Source organism: Vanessa tameamea, chromosome 5, assembly GCF_037043105.1.
Source record: "Vanessa tameamea isolate UH-Manoa-2023 chromosome 5, ilVanTame1 primary haplotype, whole genome shotgun sequence".
Taxonomy (NCBI): domain Eukaryota; kingdom Metazoa; phylum Arthropoda; class Insecta; order Lepidoptera; family Nymphalidae; genus Vanessa; species Vanessa tameamea.
The window spans coordinates 12,388,502-12,414,973 of record NC_087313.1 but is presented as its reverse complement, the minus strand read 5'-3'; the positions used below and the strand labels follow the sequence as shown (position 1 = coordinate 12,414,973).

Here is a 26,472-nt window from a genome sequence, read left to right as displayed (position 1 = left end):
TGACCAATCAGTGCGTGCACTGCTAGAGTTACTGTCAGATAGTACGAAGTATGCTTATGACCAAAGTGTAATGTCAGCGACTACAATTTTTTTTTTTTTTTACCTTAGCAGTCTGTAAATTTCCCACTGCTAGAGGAGGCCTTAGCCTCCTCTACCTCTAAGGAGAAGGCTTGGAGCATATTCCACCACGCTGCTCCAATGCGGGTTGGTGGAATACACATGTGGCAGAATTTCGTTGAAATTAGACACATGCAGGTTTCCTCACGATGTTTTCCTTCACCGCTTGACAATTATTTAAATTAAATAAATATTATATTATATATATATATATATATACGTAATCGTTGTTTATAAAATAAGCATGCACAGATGAAAGCGTTCAGAAATAAATAAATATAAAATTCTGAAGATTAAGTATAAAATATCGTATTCCAATGATTAAGCTTAGCAAAGTCGAAAGGTGTTTTTAAAAGCGAGTTCCACCGATATCGAGTTTCAGAGGAGAGTAATATCGTTTTTCGTAATAATTAAATCGCGAAACCGAGGCCGGTTCTGCTATTGTGGCAAATCGATAAAGCTAATAAAGTATTTTGCAGGATTAATCAATTAGTGTAATTAATGATTTTATAAATTGTATTAATTTTATTACTATTAGTTTTAGAATTAAAAACCAATTGTAAAACTGATATAAGCTAAATTGAAAAATTTTAAATGAGTTTATTTTTTCAAATGTTGTTAATTTCGGGTGTAACATTTCTGTCGTTTCACTAATGTATGAATATATTAATTACTAAACTAAACTATATACTAGACAAGTACTACTAGTCTCTTGGTGATAGGGCTTTGTGCACTCATCAAATATTCCACCGCCAAACAACGAAACTTAATATCATTGTGTGCCGGTTTGAAGGCTGGGTAATATCTCAGTTCCGTAGGTTGATATTTAAACTTACATTTCCAATGTCTCTGGGCGGTGGTGACCATCATCAGCGTACCTATAACATAGGAAAAATCATCATTTGACACTAGTAGTTTAAGACTAATGAACTGTGATTGGATATTGTGATGATCTAAAAAATTTATTTTGCTACTGGGAATTTAATGGAAAAAAACGTTTAAAATATTCTCATGAACAGGGAGAGGGGGGGGGGGCATTACGTTACATTTAATGCATAAGGTCGAATGTAAAATTATGCATACTTAATAGCCGAGCATTAAACCTTATGTATTATTAAAATATTATTCATAGTTTTCTCTATAGTTAACATTTTCGAACATAACTATAAAGAGACTAAATATGTGAATGATATTCAGAGACATACGACTTTTTGTTACAAAAGAAATTGGCTATTTTAATTAAAATTATGTATTATTCATAAATATGTATTCATTAAATAGAGTTTTTTTCAAGACATCCGTATAAGATTTTGCAGGACAATTTTTCCGAAATAAGTCTTAAGATAACACCAAGAAGATTACACGATTAATCGACCCCTACTATCACCCTCGGGGACTGGTATACCGTGTCTTTGTGAGAACAGTTTTATAAATATAAACATAAGTCACAATAATATTAGCATCAATTAATCGTTATGGATAAGTGCGGTCTGCGCTGGCCCGTCTTGGTAAGGACGACTGCATCGTGTACCACGGATAGGTACATGAATTCTCGAAGTCTTGAAATCGAAGAATGAAGTCCTCGTGGGAAGCCAGTTGTCAAGCTGGTCTAATTTGACAAATCAATCAGATGAGACTCACTCTAATTATGTGAATGATTAACATTAATATTTTATCCATTTCAATGAGTGAGTACGAATGTTATCGAACCAATTCATCGATCGATGGTAGATGGGAACAGTCAACGCCTATCAACACACGAGACTTTTTATCCCATAGTACAAACTACATATTTCTTGTAATAGTACGACATACCGTTAGAAGTAGTAATTAAGTAGTAATTATACGATACTACTACAGATACTTGGTGGTAGACCAAGCCCGTATTGTTTAGTACCTCCCACTCACTAGATATTCTGCCGCCAAACAGCAATACTTAGTAGTGTCGTGTTTCGGTGAGTGAGCCAGTGTAACTGCAGGTACAAAGGACATAACATCTTACATCCCAAGGCTAGGGGCGAATTGACGTGATGAGAATACTATTACGGAGCCCATTTGCCTACCTTAACATAAAAAAGTAATAATTTCAATTACCTATAAAAATTTAATGAAACTTCTTTAGAATCGTAAACTAGTCGCACCAAAATTTCCTGGATACAGTTTTGACGTCTAATCTAGCAATTACTCAGGTAACCTAGTTTCTCTCGTGTTTCAAGTCTGCGGGTCTAGATATTGTGTACAGCTTGTTGATAACGACTCAAAGTTTACTAAACAATACCGTTGCAGTCTTGTGTTTGTTTCCGTAACCATGTTTATTATTTTGTGTGAGTAAGGACTTGGTAATGTACCATTGCGTAACTTGGTCTGTTGGTGGTCTGTCCTTAAGTAAATTCCGACTTAAAACTCAAGTACCACTTTGCGTTTACTTGCTTAGACCCGTGTGGATAGTTAAACGTTTATAAACGGTAGCTTGTATAAAGCCGGTAATGAAGTACGAGTATATGCTTATTGACGTACAGAGAGGTTCCGTAATATATCAATAAGGTAAACTTCAAAATATATAAACATGACTAAAGTACTTCAAGAACTTCTATACCGTCCTGTGGATACATTCCCCTTCAAAGGGTACAAAAAAGTAGCCTTTGTTCTTACTTGGAGTTTAAACTAAATTCTTATCTTTATCAAAATCGTTTAACGATCGATTCAATAGAAGTTTAGCCGTGCAATTTTAGAAGACAGACCGATTTTATTGTTTGTTTATAATATTAGTACGTACTAAACTACTATTATCCTACCTTTTTTGTTTATTTTATAAACTATTATACGCTGATATTTGTTTGAAACTGTTATTTATGTTAAATAGACACCTTTATTGACATATTTAAAATGTATAGATTCAAATGTTGTTCCGAAAGTCTTTTAGAAGTCGTTAGTCTACAGACGTATTGATTTTTTGAAATTTAATAATGTAGGTACTAAACATTTTAAGATTTTTCCGAGTTAATACTCTTAAATTAAACGAACTATTCTTCCCGGATTCGTGCGGAATCTGTGATTCAAATAAATATTACAATTTGCGTTTTTATATGACCAAATCAATTAAGATGACTTATAAAACAACTGTCATGATATTTCCTATTAGTAATTATCGTAATGAATCCGAATGTACTGATTCCAGTTTTTTATCCAAATTATGAATGACTGACCACACCCTGACATTGAATCTGCTGATTGGACCAACGAGGTAGAGACTATTTCGCCAATTTTACATGGTTTTGCGAAGACATGAAATGAGAGAAAACAATTCTTGTAATCAGTACATTTTTAACTTTTTGACATTTCACGATCGAGTTCTACGTTGAGTTTAAATTTAGTACTAACAGAATAGCTCTACATATTCGAAGTTCCCGACTCGTTTCTGAACCCCAAAACGCCTTCGTTTGAGATTCTCCTAAACTTCTAGCATGATGTATCGTGGAAATGGACTTTAGAGCAATATTATGGGAGAGGGAGAAACTTAAACTTCTAACTGACATAAAAATAATAAGAATTATAAAGAACTTTGTGTTAACAATCAGTGAAACATTTATGAACATATCAATCCTCATATTTGTTGATTAACGATACGTTCCGTTTTTTGTGGGATTATATTTCCAGATATAAGTGAGCCAGTGTAATGAACTACAGATACAAGAGACACAACTTCTTAGTTCACAATAATATTTCTTGTAGTGGTGACCATCATAGCATTTGGAAGTCAGTCTGCCTGCCTGTACCGTAACGGAGTATCTATATGAATTACTCTTTGGTACCTTTTTATGTTATATAAATATTTTTATCAGATATTACAGATCAATGATTACTGCGATTATTATTCGATCGGCGTATCCAGTGAAACGTTCTTGGTTAAAATAGAATTGCGTGAGGAAAAAATTACGTTTGATATAATTTGATAAGCGTTGTTGAGGAACGTGTATGTAAATATACAACGTAATCAAAATAAAATGTTTCTTGTATTTGCATCTTTTTGAGTAACATGTTTTTTGTTTTTGTTTTTTATTAGCATACAAGTCTTAATCCGAGTATATATTTTTTTTAATTAATTAGTCAATTTATGTAATATTAAACTTGCTTATTAATCCTTATCAATTATATTTGATTTTGATTTACATATAACATAATTATTTTGTATTAAAAGTGCAAAATCCTTTATTAAAAGTATAACACCTCGCCTCAGTGCCTCCACTGGTGACAGGAGGGCTAGTGAATTTATTGCCCAGAGGATCAGAATTGCATGTGGTCATGATTTTTAGAGTAACTATTTTTAATTTGTGTTTGTGTATAATGTTTATAATTCTTATGTAAATAATTAAAAACTTGTAACTTATAATTGTTAGACAATTTTTTATCAACTATTACCAAAATTTAAAATAATTACTGCATTAGTTTCTCCAGTACAATACAAATACATTTATTTGTATATAAAAGGAATGTACAAAAGGCAGCCTCACGAGAGCGTTCTGTTCCAGACAGCCTTTTGATAAGTAACACGAGACTAAACACGTAATCTGTAAAGATATTAATTAATCCTTTCTCAATATTAAATGTAATAAATGGGTGTTTATATTTATGTAATACTAGCTTTCTGCGAAAGCATAAGCTTTAGCATATAAATGTCTCAGTGGACTTGACACATGGACCTTAATCGTTAATCGTGGGTTCAAATTCGGGCGAGCATGGAGCTTTCAGTTCTTAATGTGTATTTACGCTAACTCATCTAGTCTAAGTAATATTGTTCTCTTAAAGAAGACTTAGGGCTTTGCCAAACTGTAACCCACAGCTGTATGAATGAATAGCACTTGACACATTTTAATTTTGAATAAAATTAATATTAACAGTACATTTAATCAGGCAACATTTTGTTAAAACGAAAACCATTTTTTTTTTATTTTAATGATATTTAATTTTAACCTATACGAATTTTAAATGATTAAACTTACATTTTTGTTAAAATTGAATTATATTTTAATGTGTAACAAACTACTTGACATTAATGTTGATTTTTATGAACAGTTCATATTTTACTATTAGCTGTGATATAAACTTTGGTTATTGGAACGGCAGGGCATAAATTTTTATTGCAGGTAACATCGGAGCCTTGTTCGCCTGTGTGTGCATGTGTATACCTATTGTATAATAATACTGTATACGATTTAATACCTATACTACGTATGTATTTTAAAATATTCTTGGAAGAAGATATCATTATAGGTGATGAGACAAAATATTAAATTTTTTTGGTCGACTGTTTGTATATAAATAAAGTTTATAAGTTGATAACTAGTTGTCATCTCCGGCTTCGCTCGCGTTTGCAGGTTAGTCGTCAGTTGTTTAGATAAAAATGTATAAGAGCCCATCTATGGAGTTCAAGTTTTCATTATAGCAAATTTCATCAAATTCGGTTCGGTGGTTTGCCCGTGAAAGAGCAACAGACAGACAGATTTACATTTGCAGTTATATTAGTATAGGTATTGTTTATCATATTTAAGAGACTCAAGATATACATGTATGTATAATGTATATATACCTCGAGTTGTATATGCGCAAATAGATTAATTGGTTATTGGCTCCTATAGATTAAACCACTGATAACTTTGCTATAGAATTAAAGTCATTAGGGCTTATTCTAACGCGCTGCTCCAAGGCTGGTTGGTGGTCACAAATGTAGTGGAATTTAATTCAGATTAGTTTCACACGAGATGAATTATTAACACTAAATTAGGCACGTGATAACTCACTACTGCTTGCTCTGGGTTTGAACTCGCATTTACGATAAATATTCCTGTAATCTTACCGCTGAGCCTTAATGGCTCTTTATTTTGCTCGCTAACCGGTCGGTAACGTGGAAGGATATTTAAAGTAAACAAGTTTGAAAGTTTTAATTTCCTTGAACTCGATAGCTAATCAGGTGACTGTTTAATTTGTTGCATTTATTATTTACTGCTTGCAAGCGTTTCTCTTGCATTAGGCAACTCGTTTACATCAAATACATATCTGATTCAAGTAATCTCGTACAGCATTTCAATAGTAGCAATAATAGACAGTTTCAAACAGATATAACTTTAGTTTTAAACTGTACGTAAATTAATGTTACTCTTTTTCGATAATTTAGTTACAGTTTACACTAAGATTATATACAGTTCATATACTTTATCTACATATCTACATAAACATATAAATATATGTTTATGTATATAATACTTTATCTATATAATTAAAAATGTTTGTGCTGTACGTTTCCAAGCCATTGATTGGATTGGGATGGTAATTTCGTGAGTGATTCTGTGTATGCCAGGGAAGGATTTGGGTACCCAAAAATGTTATGTTTTTTCTTTGATATAAAGGTATGTCAATCCTTAATCTACTCATACAAAATCGGAACGGGTAGCTAGTCGAATTAGGTATATAAAATGCATTCTCGGGTACCTACACCTCTATATCATTCTTACATTTAGTTTTGAAGGTCGAGTGAGCTAGTGTAATTACAGGCACACTGCCAGTGGTGTTATCAATGTTTCTTACATTGGCAGTGTTAACAGTGGCGTCCACTTACGATCTAGTGACTTTTGACCGTCTGCTACATACATAAAAAAAAATTGATAAATTTGTTTTAAAAAAAAAAGTGCTTGATGTGCCTAATAAATTATTTTTAATAGGGTATTAAGAGTTTATATTCTGCGGGATATTTAAATTTAAATTATTGCAGCTGTTTTTGTAATTACGCATTTATACGTATAATTGAAATTTAACGATGGCTTTATATGATTTACCAAAAAGATTATTAGAGTTGAAATTAATTATTGATTCCATTGACATCTGTTTGATTACATAACATAGATAACTTGAAAACTAGGGGATATTTTATTTAATATAGACAGCGGTGAGACGTTGTATCTTAGGGCAAGGTGACATTGCTTTAGCCCGTCATTAAAACTCGAAAACCATTAACCTAAGATTCCTAGTACAAACCATGGCAAGGGTGATGAGTCAGTGTAACTATGGCACGAGCGTCATTGGTTTAACTTTCTTACGACGCCAATGTCTGTAGGTGATCCTAGCCACTTATAAAAATGTAATATATTCGAAGCGTCAATAGCACAATGATTTATGGGCCGCCTATCGATGTCAAAAGTCGCAGGATCGATCATGAACCCTTGGGCTGATGTCGTCCCCACTCCTAACACAAGCGATAACCTTAAAAGGAGGGAATATTAGTAATTACTTTATTGATTTAGGGCATTGCTACTAAGCTCAAAAGATCATTTAATAGTAGTTTATATTTTAAACACTTACAGGTCATCATGAACAACAGTGATGACTGTCACGAATACGAACTGGGTTTTTAAAATCTTATACATATATAATTTTCTTTTACAGGTAGATGATGTGATACTTATACGCTGACTGAAGTTATACAAAGGTTTGTATAATGTTGAATGTTACTAATTTATTATTGATATTATAAGCAAGTATTTTTTGTCTACAATAAAAATAACTATATGTGAAATGGCCCAATGATCTGAGGTAGACATACACTAGTCATATTGCCGAATAGGCTTTTGTTTGTCATTTGTAACACAAACATTTATCATGCCGGCTCAGCCCGAGAAAATGGGGACGAGACAAAACTAGGTTGATTTATTTCGAGCTTATTTTTGTATATTAGTTTAGGATATAAATAATATGATATAGCCTTATTTATTATATCACAAAACATTTTCCCATTTGTAATAACATAGGATTACATATGTATGGTTTGATGAAAAAGAGTAACTGTTCAAATTCTTAGCGAATCTATTCGATATAAAATTAACACATTGAAGCGGTGATAGCTTTCAATGAAATATATTTTTGTATAAATAACGATTGAAGAGCTCCTAAGATCCAACTTATCTATACTTATAATAAAATTGGAGTGTCTGTTTGTAATATTAAAATAACCTAGATGTCCGAAAATCCACAACAGCGCGATTTTTAAGACACTTTCTGCCTCGCACAACCACTCTGTGGAACCAGCTTTCGCCGGCGGTTTTTCCGAACCGATACGACTTGGGAACCTTCAAGAAAAGAGCGTACTCTTTCCTGAAAGGTCGGCAACACACCTGCAAGCCCCCCGGTGTTGCAGATGTCCATGGGCGGTGGTAGTCACTTTCCATCAGGTGAGCCTCCTGCATATGTATGTATACACGGTACATATATCAAATTAATATTTTTTATAATTTTTTGTCTGTCTGTCTGTCTGTTTGTTACGACTAATCTCTGGAACGGCTGAACCGATTTCGACGGGACTTTCACTGGCAGATAGCGGATGTAATAAGTAGTAACTTAGGTTACTTTTATTTTAGAATTATATATAGAATAAAAATAAAATCACGCTACAATATCCAAATAACTTAAATTCTAACAACGCGCACGAAGTCGCGGGCACAGCTAGTATAAAGTATATTTTGATATTGATTTACGATTAAATACGTAATTAATCGTACAATTGCAAAATCCATTACCAAAGTCGAAGCTAGTCTTAAACAGGCGTCTGTCAGGTGTTTAGTAACCGAGAAATTTCGGTGTCGAGGGGATTTATTAACGTTTTAATATTTAAAGCACGCAAAGCACTTTTGCGGTTAGGTGGCTCGCTGTGGGGGGGATTACTACCACATTGGATCCGGTGTAGACTTCCCTCTCAATATAAATAACTTGAATTACTCGCAGCTTATCTTCCCTCTCTGAATGTTAAAAGTAAGCAATATGTGTAACAAAAATTACATTTTTCTGATTTTGTGAGCTATATTTTAAATTCACTCATTCATATTCAATATATGTATTTAATAAACTTGATAAAAAAAGTGTCCAGCTGAGTTTCTTTTGTCGGTTCTTAACAGGGTGTTTTCTTTTCCGAATCGGTGGTAGTGTTTCATTTGACTATCAATAAGTAAGTGTAATGCTTCTGTGTTGAATAAAGGAATTTGAGTTTGAGTTTAAACTGGAAGCAAAATAGACGTCACTGGGTAAATCTGTGCAGAGACTGAGAAATAAGGCTGTATTCGATCGATTAAATATTGAAGAAAATGAATAAAAATATGGTCCTCTTGACCGGATCTCAACATCAGCAATGTTGTAATTGAGTTATATGTGCACCAAAACTGTTGATATGTAGTCTCCACAGAAACATGTTAAAACCGGAGAGAGATCAAGCACAGTCAGACGCTGCGTTGATGAGCTTTCAGAACTACTTCCTAACTCCACCGCTACTAAGAAATTCACGAAAATAACTTTAATTGGAGCAACCTTTCAATCCAGGACACCTGGATATACATACTAATTAGTCGTGTATATACTAAGTACATATAACAGACTAGTGACAAACTCTGGTTTCGCACGGGAACAATTTATATAGCAGATACACTGTATGCATTCAGGAATTACGAAGCTTCGACGAAGATTTTTTTTTAGAATAATAAATAGTTCCGGAGGTTACCCTTATATACAAACGAATAAATTTCACCGTTTTTATAACATTGGTATAGTTCGATATAACGCTGGATTTGTAAGTATTTTTCGCATATGATATTTCGTTCTACGTAAAAAGAATATCGCTTTGTGTATAGAAAAACCTTGTAGAAAAGCGTCGTTTCCAGTAGAAACATAGATATATGACAGCAATTCAATCACATCGATGTACGCGTCCAATATCGCCGCGATTGAATCTCTGACACCAGTACAATCAGACTCAGAGTTTGATGAAAAACCGATGGCTCCGGTCACGTAAATGTAACAAGAGATTGAAACATTGTAGAAAATAATAACCAAAGTAAAGTGTATCTGTATAATACTCATCATTTAAATAAGATTTTTTTATATATAATTTAATGATAGTACCTCAGTTGAGACCCCGTGTAAATATTCCGCGTCCCCACAATTTGATATTAGTCGATCAGCTGCTAAATCGAAGGCAATTTGAATTGTCTGAATAGATCAAACATTCATCTTCAACACATTGAAGCAACAAAAGTATATTACATAAAAGTCTTATAACCAGATTACTAACAATAAAAGGACGTAAGAAAAATATTTAAAAAGATAAATAGTGCGGATAACTCATTGCACGTCAAAGAAGTAAAATGTTGCCGTCTCTTTTACTCACACACTCGTGCATCCTTGTCTTTATTGCGAGACGGAATCGTCGAAACGTGACGTGGTATTGTATGTCTAGGAAAATAGATACTAATATTTTTGATTCATAATTAAAGAAATGATTCAAAAATCGGTCATGTCGATAAGGGTATAATTTCAAGGTCAAATTTAAGTGCAACATTTTTATTTATAGTTTAATTTTGATACGTTTAGATACTTTCGTACAGGCTGTGTTTCCTCTATTCAGCTTGCCGTTGAGCCGATTGTACTAAGTTTATGCAAAGGGGATCACTTACAAAGGGATCAACTCCGAACCGTGATGTACTGACGCTATTGAACTATCGTTTGAGCGTGAGATAAAAGCAATTAATTACCAATCGATACAGTGCACAGACCATTCGAGTCTAGTTAATCGAATATTTAAATCGTTCATGTTTTGATATTACTTGTACATTTAATATTGGCCTGAAGATTATTTTATATAAGTTAAAAATGTAAATTATGATAGAGCTAATAATAATTAATAGTACGTGAATGTCACTACTGAGCAAAGTCTTTTTTTTTTTGTTTAACGAGGAGGAAATGCATTTACGCATGTCGCCCGGTCGGGGGACCGGGACGGGTATGTGGGACTCAACCGGGGCCTAATGCCCCGTGCCAGGGCACGCTGATGCTAATGCCCTGTCCTACCCACTAAAACCATCCTCGGGTTTCCACCATGCCGCCGAGTGGTGAGGCAACGGGATCGCCAAGGGCATGCAACCGCGACCCCACCAGCGGCAGCCGCCGTAAGGCGGCTGAATATTCATGGAAAGCGCGCCTAGTGCGCGCCTTCCCCCTCATCCTCCCGAGTCCGCCACTGGAGGCTGGGCGTCAACGAAGCTGACGCCCTGCGGCGGATAAGATGGTAGGCTCCGCCGCTGACCGCCGGTGTAAAACACCTGGGAGGCTCGAGTAGCGAGCCCTCCCACTCCCTCCTAGCCAACGAGGCCACTCACATGGTCCGCCCTGACGCCGATCAGGGACGTACCAGGAGCGGCCCCGCGGCATCCCTCCCGCCAGTCTTAGCCGTGGCCGACGAGCAAGCTCAAGCCGGCCCCGTTGCCCAGGGTACACCACGAGGAGGTGACTGACATGTACCCCAAAACTGAGCAAAGTCCTCTAACTGCGTAGAAGATAAATTTCATCCACGATCTAAAGAATTTAATCAAATTGTATTTTTGAGCCGTCAATTGTATCCGAGTGTCTATTCTACTGAGAACGATAAAAATATTTTCAAAGTTATCGACGTTAAATTAATTCATATAAAAGAAAATTCGTAAAACTTTTGTATAAGCTCATCTTGAACAGAAGGACATCGCCTTAATAAAACTCAATCCCTAAAAGTTTGGAATAAAAAGAAATAATTCCAAGGGAAACTTAACTTAAGATTTTCTAAACCGTCTGCTATATAAATAAATAAATAAATATTGGACGACATCACATACATTACTCTGATCCCAATGTAAGTAGCTAAAGCACTAGTGTTATGGCAAATCAGAAGTAGCGACGGTACCACATACACCCAGACCCAAGACAATATAGAAAATTAATGAACTTTTTCTACATCGACTCGGCCGGGAATCGAACCCGGGACCTCGGAGTGGCGTACCTATGAAAACCGGTGTACACCCTACTCAACTACGGAGGTCATCATCATATATATTACACCATTATATCACTAAAGTATTACTTTAAAAACAATTCAATGTTTTGGATAAAGCAACACAACAACAAAACGCGAGCAAAGATGCGGGAGAGTAGTATAATAAATAATAAATAATTCAACTGTTCCTTCATCGCCGTAATTAAAAAAAGCCATGCTATTTAAACGAGTATTGTGTGACGCTTCTTATAAGCTCTCCTTTTGTAACACGCACCATTATTATAAATTTTCACGTTATAATCTCATAAATATGTCCCTTTCGTAATTTACAATACGGAACCCTAAGCCGATTTCGGCAACAATACCCCTATAAACTATAGTAATCTAATTCAATGGAAACATGTTCTGAATAACCCAGTTTATTTCTCAGCTTTACCGTAAATATTCATTTAGGTAATTAGATTCCTTGGACCGTATATTTTTTCTATGCCTTTTATGTGTTTAGGTTATTTGTAAATGAAGAATGTTCTGTACATATATTTATATAATATGGAATTATTATTGGGATTTTCTGCTTGTTTTTCTCGGTGTCTATGTTCCGATCTGGTGGTAGCTTTCAATACAATTTAATCTTGTATAAATTAATATACTTAGTTTAAAGTACATTTCGATTTAATTTTTTATTTCATTGCAAAGAAAAATTGAGTAAAGGAATATTCTGTAAGATTCTATAAGAATTCACTCTCGTAAAATATTGACAATCGACTTGAGGTGATACGCCATTATGAAACGTGTATCCTATTAATTTGTTACATGTTAATGTCAATGTTACTTGTGCATAGGAAAACATAAAATAACAAGTGGAAAATATTATAGTTTTGTTTGTAGTCACTGAGAAGACCGCGGTGCATCTATTAAAAAAATAATATACAATATAAATCCTATGTCGTATCTAACAATAGTTAAAGAATGTTATGACATTAGTGTTATTGCTAAGATCAGAGACCTAACATCTACCATATCATACTCTACTTAATTCGCCAAACTCCTACCGGATACCAAACCCAGCTGCGTCAATATGATTTACATTAATTTCCTGAAAATAAATGTCATTCTTAGCATAATCACTATAGAATAAATATTAACATAATACAAATGAAGAATAAAGAAAAAACAAATTCAAATGCCGTCACTAATACACGTTGAATGACTCTCATTCAGTCTTATTCGTTCGTTCGTTGTTCTTTCGCTCTTTTTAAGAACAATGGCTCGTTAGGATTGCTGGCGTAACGCTTGGAGTGTTTGCTTTACTGTTTGTGAAAGATTATACTTTAATCAAGGTCTACTTCGTTTTAATCTCAGTAAAATTGGTTTAAAAATACAGGATTAAATGTTGAAATTCTTTTATACTTCAAATTTCCATTCAATCACCAAAAAATGTGCTTTGTTTGAAGTAATGTTCATAACTTTGTCCTCGTTTTATATATGGAGAATATTGTACAGTTTTGACTTAAAAAGGTTCATTTTCAGTTATATTTTTAGCCTTAAAAACGTTTAAGGACACAAGTGTGTTCGCAAACCGAAGTGCTCTCCATAGCCGTCACAACCGGAAAGAGACTTCCATCTCATGCTCTTAGAGTTTCTAGTCGGAAAACCTAATAAACCCTTCTCAGTGTAGCCAGTCGAAGCCAGCCTCGGGGTCTGCAGCCGTATAAGCTAGTCATTGGAACATCGGCCTAACCGCCGAACTGACTTTGATAAAATTTTGTATGAAGCAAGTCTAAATCTCCAGTTTTTTATACACGAACCCTGATGTTCAACCCCTACACCGCCGAGTGAGTGAGACAGTTTAACTACAGGGGTTGAAGGAACGTTACATCTTAGGTTCCAAGGTTAGTGGCGCATTGGCGATGTAAGAAGCGTCAACTCTTTCCATCAGGTAGCCCAAGTGCGCGTCCTAACTATTATAAAAAGAACACACAAAATCGACTAAGTTACCATCACAAGGCGAAAATATTACCTTAGAGGCAATAATTTGAACCGAAAAGATATTTTGCATTCATATTCCAATATTCAAAAGACAGTTTCAAAGATCTAGTTCTAATTATATTTACCTTTAACGTACGTAACGTGTGATAATTCAGAATATTGAGAATGTAGGTCAAGGCAAAGCAGACTGAAGTACACGAGCCAGTTCTTCGCTAACGTCGAGTTATGGCGGCTCTTTAATATACCCTGGACAAAGGTAAATAGAAAATTACATTGTTATCTTGGAAACTCTGTACATTATTACAGAGAAATTGTGTTTTTGTATAGAAATATGTATTTGAATAACCCACTAAATTCTCGCAATATAATAGACAGTTTCTTTATAAACTGATTGTTGAATAGACCTCGACTGCGTTGTTGTTCCAGTGGCTAGATAAGGCCGCAGATCTCGGGGTCCTGGATTCAAAACCCAGGTCAGGCCGATAAAAATTAAATTGCTATTGTCACCGACCACTCGTTTTGCATTATTCTTCTAAAGTATTCATTTGGATGTTGTAGTGTAATAACATTTTTAATTTATCAAATTAACAGACATATTTATTTAATTAAGGATAAACCATGAATCGGAGAAAATGTCTTCGCAAATAATCTATATTTTCTTCCAATTTTTAATGTATAAAAACAGTTATTATGAGTGCACCTTATAGGTGTTTTGATGTACTTCGTCAGCGTTCGCCATATAAGCGTACGAAAACCGTTTTTTGGAACCAAGATCTTCTCAGTTCAGCCATTTTGGACATGACATGTACAAATTATACGTATAAATCTTAGTCGTTCGTCACTGTTTATATTAGTCAATACCGCATCAAAATCTATTGAGTGGTTTAGAGGAGGTAAGTGGACATATAGGCAGAGGCGTAAGAGTTTTTTTTTATATAATTTATAGACCTGGACAAAGTGCAGCTACATACAATGTATGAAGCATAATAGCATAATAATTTTCGTCACACGAAGCTATTTAGCTTTCAAAAGGCTAATTACAATCTACATTAAAGTCCTGAAATTCAAGTTGTCTAATTACAAATTTTACAGTTTAAAACTGGTTTTAGAGTAATTTTGCCTTTTAACCTTTTAAATTTTGACTTCAAAAACGTGCTTATGAATTTTTCATACAATTTTTTTTTTGTTCGAGTATAGTATTTTGTTTATGGAACCGATGAGTGATTATTTTTTCGATGGGTTCGGTGCTCAATATCTTTGATATTGGACGTTGTCCAGTTTTAATTTTGGCTAAGAGTTGTAGTCAGTTTTATACTTTTTTTTTAGAAAAACATATTGTTTTTAGAACTTTTTGTATATTTACGAAATATACCAATTACGTCAGTTTTATAAAGGAGGAGAGAAATTTTAGAATCAGTCTATTTAATGGTGAAAACAGAATGAAAATCGCCAATGTATTTTAAAAGCTTTACCACATATACACAATCAATAGAAGCTGGTAACTTTGTCTTAAATAATGATTTAGTTGCAATTATTTCATGCAGTCATTTACGTACCTTACACTGAAAAGAACCCATTCTTAGAATTCAACCCTCCTCATCTGTAAAAACATTATCATTATGCAGGGCCGGACCGTAAGTTCAGGGGCCCCTGGGCTAACACTACTTAGGGGCCCACCTGATACATATCTGAACGTAGACTTGAATTAAATTAATTGAATGGGTTTGATTAATTGCAGGAATCGCAGGGCTGCAAACCATACGTGTTTGTCTATTTGTCTATTTTTGATTTTGACTTAGCTGGGGCCCCTTTGAATCCACAAGGCCCTGGGCTGAAGCCCAAAAAGCCGTATGGTAGATACGGCTCTGTCATTATGACACAGGAAGTATTAAGCGTCGGAGTCGCGTTAGAAAGATCTTCACCCAACAGTGGTACTCTAGTAATTAGTTGCTTGTCGCAAATCTGAACGTGACTAACAGTGAAAAATAAATACAGAATATAATGTTCGTTTCTATCCGTGACAAATGTTTGATCAATTTGTATTTGCTTCAGTTGTAACTTCAAACAGACAGGCCGATAACTGTTTGTATTCGAAACCACAGAAACGGACGTCGCTACACGTAAACTGTATATATATTTCATGAACCAATTAACACGTATTGATTGTTAAATCGGTGATAGCGTTTGTAGTATTATACATAAAAGTTTTAAGACTGACTTGATTATAAAATGGAATAATTTTTGTTAATTGAACGACTTTTTTTCATTAATATATTAAACTAGGGAACCATCCCGTGGTCGAGTTGTGTGTACACCGGTTTTCATGGCTACGCCACTCCGAGGTCCCGAGTTCGATTCCCGGCCGAGTAGAAAAAGTTCATTAGTTTTCTATGTTGTCTTGGGTCTGGGTGTATGTGGTACCGTCGTTACTTCAGATTTTCCATAACACAAGTGTTTTAGCTATTTTCATTGGGATCAGAGTAATGTATGGGATGTTGTCCAATATTTATTTATCCCACCTTAAAAGTGTATATAGATACTTGTATATAGATCATACCCATTAATTATTTTGTAGAATACCAGGTCTTAATAAATTATCTCAACGTAATAAGCTACATACTAAAAAAAAATACATGTGCGTCTCGGGACGCCCGGCAGAAGTGATAACTTAAACTAATCTAAGTTGAACTATTTAATATTGTAATTGTTTAACTTGATAAAATAAGGAAAGGTTATTTATTAATAAAATATATTTTTGATTATTAAATGTTTACATTTCTTGAATATGTACATTAGAATTGTAACTAAGAATGTATAAAGGGAAGTCAGTCAGATTGGCGCCGTAACGCGTTACGTAACGAAGCGGTTAACCCTCCCATAAGAAGTTATCACTTCAAAACACAATAAATAACCTTAGTTTATATATTTACATGTAAACAGGATTGGTAGTTATTGTGTAAATATTGAAAAAAAAATTTGTATAAATTGAATATGTATAAATTAAATGAGTGATAAGTTTTGTCATAAGCTGTACAAAAATTGTAAATGAACCAACAATCACACGTTTTGAAATATTCTTTCTATAATTTATTTAATAAATAATTTGAATTGAAAATCGTTTGATTATTTAATATTTTGTCACAAAAATCTTACATTTTTCTTGAAGACTGTGCTCAGTGGTTTTCCTCTTCTTTAATTCGTATAATGCATGAAATAAAACATAAAGTCTTGATGTAAATAACCTAACAATGTTATTAGAAACGATATAATTTCAAAAGGCTTTAAAGTAGTTTTATTGATTATATTTGAAAACCTGAAATAAAAATTAATTACCTTTAACCTACTTACGATTTATATGTAATTACGTAATATTTTTCCAGAATAAACGCACCGACTGACTGTAATAAAAATAACGGTAGTATTGATTTAGGTTACTTGCAACTATATAATCTATATAATATATAAAAACGAAATACCACTCAGTGATTAATTACGAAAACTCAGAAACTATAACACCGACAAACTTGAAATTTGGCGGGTAGGCTTAGAACGGCTTCTACGAAACTCCACCCCTAAAGAGGTAAAACGGAGATTATAAGTTTCTGTTTTATAAATTACGCGCGGTTAGAGTCGCAGATTCAGCTCGTTAGTTAATTAAATAAGTTATATTGAAATAACAGACAGACACTTCCATTTTATTTATTTGTAAGAATACAATAAGCACGAACAACTTTTCCAGTGGGCGTTCAATGAAATTTATATTTTCGCTTCAATTTCCAAAAAAAATTTCCTTCATCTAAGTCGGTTGGTAAATTAAGTTGATTCTTTTGTCCTACAGCGACGCAATGAGGATTGTCACGCGTTTTACGTGGGTCGGAACGATCTCATAACGGATGTTTAAAAAAGAGCCGTGATGGCTTTTATTGTTCTCAATTTTTCTTGTAATTTTCTTAAGATGTGTCTCTGTTAATTAATTCTTCGAGGTCGAGATTTTAGTGCGCCGTATGTGTCTTAGTCTGTCTTAAACATATATAACACTATTTATTGCTTCGCTCGCGTTTTAGTGGTCGGTCATCAGTTGTTAGCCATAAAGAAGTGTACTTATATCCTTTCTTGGAGTTCAAGCTTGCTCTATATCAAATTCGGTTCAGTGCTTAGAAAGAACAACAAACAAACAGTTTTTTTTTATGTTATAGTTGGCAAATGAGCAGGCTCACCTGATGGAAAGTGACTACCACCGCCCATGGACATCTGCAACACCGGAAGGCTTGCAGTTGCGTTACCGACCTTTGAGGAAGGAGCACTAGGAGTACAGCTGGTTCCATAGAGTTTTTGTGCGATGCAGAAAATGTCTTAAAAATCGTGCTGTTGTGGGTTTCCGGAAATGATAGACAGACAGAGTTGCCTTCACATTTATATTATTAGTACAGATGGCAGAGTTACCCTCCTGTACTATTTATAATGTTGTAAATATATTATTAAATGTTCGATCTTTTTTATACTACATAAAACCACTAGGTTTTATCTATAAATGTTTTTTAGAAGGTGATTGGTTAATCATTGCCGTCTTTGTCATTTGACTAACAAATCATTGGTGAAAAAAAGAGAGAAGGCGTTGTAATTCAACACGCGCTAAAATATTTTTATACGTATTAGTATATGTTATAGAACAATTTGTAAAGTTATTACTGAGTATGTTTACTTTTGGTGTAGTCTTAATAATATCTTAATTGCTCTCATTATCCTCGGTATAATATTAAAGTGAGTTACAGCAGACATTTATTTATCAAATCTCGATACCGCAACACGAACGTTTTATCTCGCACAAGAACTCGAAACATAGTTATGATTCTAAAATAAAAAGTATTTTGTACTCGAATACGACTTTTTTTCGCTTAAAATGTAAACTTAACAATATAAAATTTTAACCCACTTGGAACTATATCACATTGAATCTATGCAAATGTAACTATCAAATGAATTAATTATAGTAAAAAACGTCTTATGAGCTTTTGTATGTATTCGAAATTTGATCTCTATGCTTTTAACCATTGAGTAGTTTTTTCGCCGGCAGCCAATCCTGAAATAATCAGATTATGCTTCTCATAAAAATGTATTATCATTGGAACTGAACTAACAAAATCTCAACTTCGTATATGTTCCTAATATATAAAAATATTAAACCAACAAACAAACGTTACAAGGAAAATAAATGCTTGTAAAAAAGACTCGGGAAACCTTTTTTGTTTTATTACATTATTCATTTATTTAAATTTTATAATCTTACCTTTTCTGATGTAAATTGTAGGAACAAAACTTTTTCTCTATTGAAGTAAGCGAGTACGGCAGTAATTCCATACCTTGAAACTTTCGCGTAACTTTTCTTACGACTTCACAGCAAACTCATGAGAAACTGTTAATTGAATCTACGGCATAGTCCTTTCACATATTAGATATAAATAACATAATTGGGGACCAGAGAGCCGAGATGGCCCAGTGGTTAGAACGCGTGCATCTTAGGCAGGCATCACTGAATTTTCATTTGCTTAATTTGTGTTTATAATTCACCTCGTGCTCGGTGGTGAAGGAAAACATCGTAAGAAAACCTGCATGTGTCTAATTTTAACAAAAATCAGCCACATGCGTATTCCACCAACCCGCATTGGAGCAGCGTGGTGGAATATGCTCCAAACCTTCTCCTCAAAGGGAGAGGAGGCCTTAGCCCAGCAGTAGGAAATTTACAGGCTGCTAATGTATGTATGTAATTGGGGACCATTAGTTGCTCGCGGAATTGCTTGCTATAAAGCTATTTTCTGTAAAGAAGATAACATTATATTATATATATATATATATATATATATATATATATATATATATATATATGTATATATCATTTATATGTCCAAAGACATTTGTAACAGGATAAATATTTTCAACTAATTCTTCGTGTCGGCAAAATTGGAAATTCAAATCCTGGGGTACAACTTGTTCTAATTTTATGTTTCGACTATTTCGACTTCAATATATGTTTTGGTCATAAATTTGTTTTATTAAATTGCGGTAGTTTTAATTCTTTGTTCTTCAGTGACTATACGTTTCTTCGAGCGATCATAGTTGCTTATGTTATAAAGGCATAAATGATATTGTTTTTTTAATTTTTTGTTCTATCAAAACCAAGATATTTTTTCAGTAGTCTTTTACAAGCGCTTTTGAATCGTCATTTTAGAGAATTGAATTATAAAGGTAAGCTACTGGTTCGTAATGTAGACCAAAATACTTTAAAAAATTCACTGCAAAAGAAAAAATGACATAATTTTATTGTACGTCGAAAGGAAAGCTTAAAAGAACAATATGGAGCATTGTCGCCATCAGATCACACTCCTGTTGAAAATTCGAGAGAATCATGAAATATTTTCCGTACAAAACACGAACACCCCACGTAACAGTCCAACCCCAAACGGTAGGTTCATCATTTCCCCTGAGATCCTATTCTGATGTAATAATAAAGAGGGCTACGTGTTACCTCCCGTTATAATTTGTTGGCATATATTCTTATTATTCTTTGTCTTTACAAAAAAAATAGACGCCCGTCAGATTTAAAACTTCGAAATGAAATTGAAATAAATTATAATTAAAAAAAATTAAGTGATATGCAGTAAAATAAAAACAAATATTTTCGCTGATTAACTAAATATATTTCTCTTATTATATCAAAAATCTATTTTAAATTAAACAAAAATATGTTAACCTTCTTTTTGCTACGGTTGTTGTTGTTACTGAAAACTAAATCGAAGAGAAGCACTGCGATGCTTGGATGGATTCATTCACGAGTTTCAATGAAATTTGAGTCTATCCGCACTTTTGATAAAGGTGAATGTTTGTTACTCTTTCACGCTAAAACTACTGAATGGATTGTAATGAAAATTTACAATAATATAGATTTCACATCGGAATAACACATGGACTATATAATGTATAAATAAATAACCATATTATATATAAATAAACCCCTAAAATGCGAGCGAAACGGCGGTCTGAAACTAGTAAAATTATATGATTTGATAATTATATGATAACATTAAAAAATTAAAGTAGCTATTATAATAATGTCCAGCTTAAATCTCGTGGAGTAGTTGGTATATAATAATATCCATATTTCAATAATGATGGTCCACGAGTCCATGAAACGCTAAGAGGAACGCTGAAAGCAGCACCTGCGACAGAGGCTTTGAAAGCAGTCGTTTATCGTGGAACGAACATATGTAGCCCGAAGACGGATGTCGTATTACAAGAATAGTACTACTGTTTAAAATATATGTATATAGCATAAAATTATCATCTTATATAATATATGTGTCTACATTAATGTAATCAATTTATTTTATTTTATTTTTTTTAATATTAGTATTTAGTGGTATTTTAATTTATAAGTAACTGTTCATTTACTTTTTTATTATGCGTCTTCCTAGTTTCCTAGTTCCTAGTATATATATATTTACAATTGGTCGTCTGCCCAAAGGTTGCCTGTGAGAGATCGCTTTAGCAATAAGGCCGCCTGTTGCACTATTGTACATTCAATAATTGATTGTGTAAATATTTTGTTAATTGGAGTCCAATAGAGTAAAAATAAATAAATAATGTCATATGAATGTAGTAGTTTTATGCGAAGGGGAACTTGAAGGAAATCATCGCACGTTTTTATGTTTTCCTTAGTATGAAGTATTTAATTACAAATTTGTAAGAAATATTAATTAACAAAGAACACTGCAGCAACCCTAAATTAATAGGAAAATCCAATCGTTTACGTCAGTCATTGTATCATACGTTTCACTTTCGTTTTAATTTAATCGGATTTGATTATGCGTTCGATACCCCGTTATCCCTAAGGAGCACGTATAAAGTTGGCAATGACTGTCTATATGTTAATCTGTATATTTGTAATGCATTGCTATTAATGTATAGACTAATATAAGCATTCATAAAACAATTGAAGCTTTCTTATCTCATTGACAAGTATGAATCCAAAATAAAAAAATAGAAATGGAAAAATAAATCACATAGCCAACAATCTTCTGATTTTAAATTCGCAAGACATTACAAAAGAATAAGATTTACATTTAAATACCTCTTTAAAAACAATTACTTAATCCATTCAGATCCTGCAGATTGTGTTGTCACCAGAAACAAAAGTCGGTGCAAAAATTCAGCGCAATTACGTGAATCTGGTTTGAAATTCAGCGACAAGAATGAATTCACATACTAATTAGCAGACGTTAAATAAAAACTTGCAAAAGTAACGAGATCTTTTGTTTTCCTACATTCTCCTAATTCCTGACATTGAAATTAGCGCACGAAAATGTTTCTCATTATTCCTATTGTCTCCAAAACTTTTCATTTAAAATTCCATTTAGTCTTTAAACCCAAATAACTGAATTGTTAGACGAGTTAGCTCGTCTACACTAAGTAACTACTGATATGAATATTCAGGTCTGTCTGCGGTCTCTGAGGTCTGAAGTGTCAATCCTTTGGGATATGTGTAATTGACATCGTGAAGTTTTCATTACTTAACGAGTGATTATGTAAATAATTTGATTTGACTGCCTCATTGTTATAGTTGCTAAAAGTTATTGAATTTTGCTGTCTAGAAATTCTCAGCATCTGCAATCACGCCAGACGTTCGTCTTGCACGCGGACTCTTTCCAGCGTTTCGAATTTACTATTGCTAAAAATATTGATTACTGAGCCGAGATGGCCCAGTGGTTAGAGCGCGTGCATCTTAACTGATGATTGCGGGTTCAAACCCAGGCACCACTGAATTTTCATGTGCTTAATTTGTGCTTATAATTCATCTCGGCGAGGGAAAACATCGTTAGGAAACCTGCATGTGTCTAATTTCAATGAAATTCTGCCACATGTGAATCTACCAACCCGCATTGGAGCAGCGTGGTGGAATATACTCCAAAACTTATCCTCAAAGGGAGAGGAGGCCTTAGCCCAGCAGTGTGAAATTTACAGGCTGCTAATGTAAAAAATATTTTATTTGCTCTGTTACTGATACTAAGCTTAGCACAAATGTACGAAACTTATTTGCAATCAACAAGTAACTGTAATTATTTGTTGAACAGTGTAACGACAGACTTCCTTTCATAAATACTGGTCTCGACAACCGTGTCACAGGCTGTCACCACTAAGGTTACTTAGAACAATTTTTACGAAACAGTAACAAGTCGAAATATTTTATGTATAGCTTTGAAAAAAACATGCATTGTGGCTTAAGTTGCATTTGCAATGGCAAACTTGACATAGCATGTAGTCTTTTTTATATTTCTATCAAAAATAAAAGTCCTGAAGTATTTTGTAACATGTCATTTCGTATATCAGATGTGGTGATATTTTGGAAATGACTCACGGCGATGTTGATGCGTATTCTTCAATATCGCTTACTGACATTTCACTTTCGTGTTCTGCGGTGAGTGTCGAATTTTTTTCTAACAGAATAGGTCTCCACGCTCTTTTAACTGTTCTATATCTATCAAAAGTTATCAGTTCATCGCTATATGAACACCATTTTCCTGACGTACAATACTACAAGAATAGGTACCGATAAAAATACAAGTATTTTAAAGAAAAAAAAAATATATATTTGCGTTTGAAAATCTAGAATGTTCTATTAAATATTTTATACTCTCATCTTCTAGATTGCTTTTATTTTTACATCGTCCGTTTTTATATTTGCTGGTCGGTTTTCACTCCCAAAGCTCATCAACGAGACGTCCACAAGTAAATGGAACTCGTAAGTCGTAACATTTGTTTAGTATTTTATACAACTTTGAAAGCAATTATTGCAGTCGAGAATTAAATTAATCTTTTTTAAAAAAGAAAAATATTATTTCAAACCTATTTATTGTAGAATTCCTCTATATAAATGAATATTTTTTTTAAAGATTTGGCTGAATGCAAAAATGCACTAAATTTATAAAAAAATAATACAACACACACTACCATGCATTTGATACACACACATACATATGTATATACTTATTTAATACGAATGATTCATAGTTTACGTTCATACTGCCAATAAAAACACAGGTCGTATCAAAGATAAAAATTAATAACACTTTTTTTAGTTTATTCGTAGCGTAATAATGACAAGATATCAGCTGAGCCTAATTTTTATTTTGGTTAGCAACGAATTTCGACCGAATTTCTACCAATGAGCGATCACTAGTCCTTTATATTTTTCAAATGAAGTATAAAGCTAATACAAGAAGTTTAATATTTTGTATATATATGTATATTCCAAAACAAAATTTACGTATTAACATTTAGCTTACATTTTCGTGTAGCAGCTTATTTTGGATCAGATACTTCCTCTGGGAGTTGTTCCACCAAAAGAAATATGGGCATGTTTTGACCTCAAGTCTGCACGTGTAACATTAATTAAAGCCGTCTTCAGGATACGCGTGTTTTGCAAAAGACCGGTTTAAATTCGTTTACAGTTGATCGTGATAAACTCGATTGCACCGACACGTTTAACGAACGTTTTTTATTTTATATGTAGTTATTGTTAACAATTATTATAGAGGCTGTTTGTTGTTTATTTTAAACAGTAATTTGTGCATTTCTTTGACCTTGTAAGACCTTCTAGAAAGAAAGAATATATAAATCAGATATAGTTGGCCGTCTGTCTATCAACATCATAAAAAATGTATAAAATCTTTTTACGTAAAAATATATATATTTATGTCAACTTTTAATCGGTATCGAAGTCTATTAATCTCAAACAGATTATATATATAATGTGACAAGAGCAACAATAATAGATACATTTACATATTCGGGAACCATTAGGTTCGGATTACTGTGTCGAGATGACGCCGGTAGGTCATTGACCTCATCTTCAATTTACGCACCTGTTATTGTGTTCAGTGACTTTATATTTAGGTCAGCGTTGCTCACTGTATTGCGACATAAGTTCATTAAACTTTTTTTTTAAATGTAAAAAGTGAATAAACAATACATTTTTTTTTTTATTTAATGTCAAAATATTACACTTACTTATTGCTTCTGTTGCCAAATTAAAAAAAAAATGCTAAGCAACGCTTGTGTTCGAAAGGTTACTATACAATTAGAGAGTTTATGATTGATAGCACACCTTGGGAATATTATATTTTTATTCATATTCAATATATGTATTTAATTAGATTGACAAAAAAAAAGATCCGCTGAGTTTCTTTCGTCGGTTCTTCTCAGGTGTTTCCTTTTCCGAACCGGTGGTAGTGTTTAATTTGACTATCAATAAGAAAGTGTAATGCCTCTATATTGAATAAAGGAATTTGAGTTTGAGTTTGATATTCAAAGTAAAAAGTACCACAGATTTGGAAAAGTAGACGAATCGGTGACATTTCTATTAATTATCTTCTTGTGCTACTGACTAGTTTGAGGCTTTAGCCGTCGAGGTTCTGGTTCCAGGTCGAGTCAATAATGCATTATTGAATTTTACTGTCAAAAAAATTCAGCATCCTGGACATTGCAAGTATTAACACTCCAGTCTCTCGGAAATATTCTCGTGTCTCCCTTGGTGGTTGGTTCTGTCTGAACTCTCTTTTGTCGTATCGAAGCATCCCAACGGATGATGAGATTGAAGAAGTAAATAGTACACGTGTGTTACGCTTCTCCACTATATTCTTCAATAACAATGTCTGTCCTGACCGAAATCGGATATAATTCCAAAATATCTTTCTGAATAATATAAATACCTTTTGAATACAAAATTCCATCTATTATATTTAGGGAATATCGCATATAGCCATAAGACGGTACCGTGATGGCCCAGGGGATGGCATAATGGGATCGTAATTCGTTTAAGATTGCGGTTGTTTGTGTTTATAAGTCGCCTTGTGATCTATGGTGGAGGAAATCTTAGTGACGAAACCTGAATGTTACATATTGTATACTATATCAAATTCCCTATGATATATCCTTTTTTTCAAGTACGTTTGCGATTGTTTCTCACCGTAAGATAATTATTGACGACTGTTCGTCGACTTTACAGATTTATTTTTTATATATACTATACTTAGGGCGAACTGACAAAAGAGCTACCTAAGTGGTAACAACTGCCCAAACATTGGCGCTGTAAGAAATATTAACTATTCCTTACAATATGCCACCAATCTTGGTAGCTTAGATGGTAGGTATGTGTCTGTTCCCTTGTGTCTGTTGTCATATAGGCTCACTCCCCCTTCAAACCCGAACACAACCATATTAAGTATTGCTCTTTGGCGGTGGAATATCTGAAGGGTACCTACCCAGACGGGCTTGCTTAAAGCCCTACCAAGTACAACACTTATACTGTTACCAAGGTTAAGAAATATAATTTCGTCTTTACGTTTTATTAAGCCATTCCATGATCTGAACACCCGAAGGAAGATATAAAGATAAGGTAAATAGCGGCAAGGTTTTGAATATAATAAATAATTTATGAAAAGGAATCAGTAGCCCGGGTGATGCGGCCTTGAGGCCTT

General features: G+C 33.7%; 1 protein-coding gene across 2 annotated transcripts in view; it reads left to right on the top strand.

Annotated features, from left to right (window-relative positions):
• LOC113404460 (uncharacterized protein) overlaps positions 1 to 26,472 on the top strand; it is a 155,535-nt gene that overhangs the window by 76,481 nt on the left and 52,582 nt on the right. For both annotated transcript variants that reach the window (XM_026645354.2, XM_026645355.2), the window contains exon 2: positions 7,559 to 7,597. The gene's annotated coding sequence lies outside the window, so the exon portion shown is untranslated. The remainder of the gene's footprint in view (positions 1 to 7,558; positions 7,598 to 26,472) is intronic.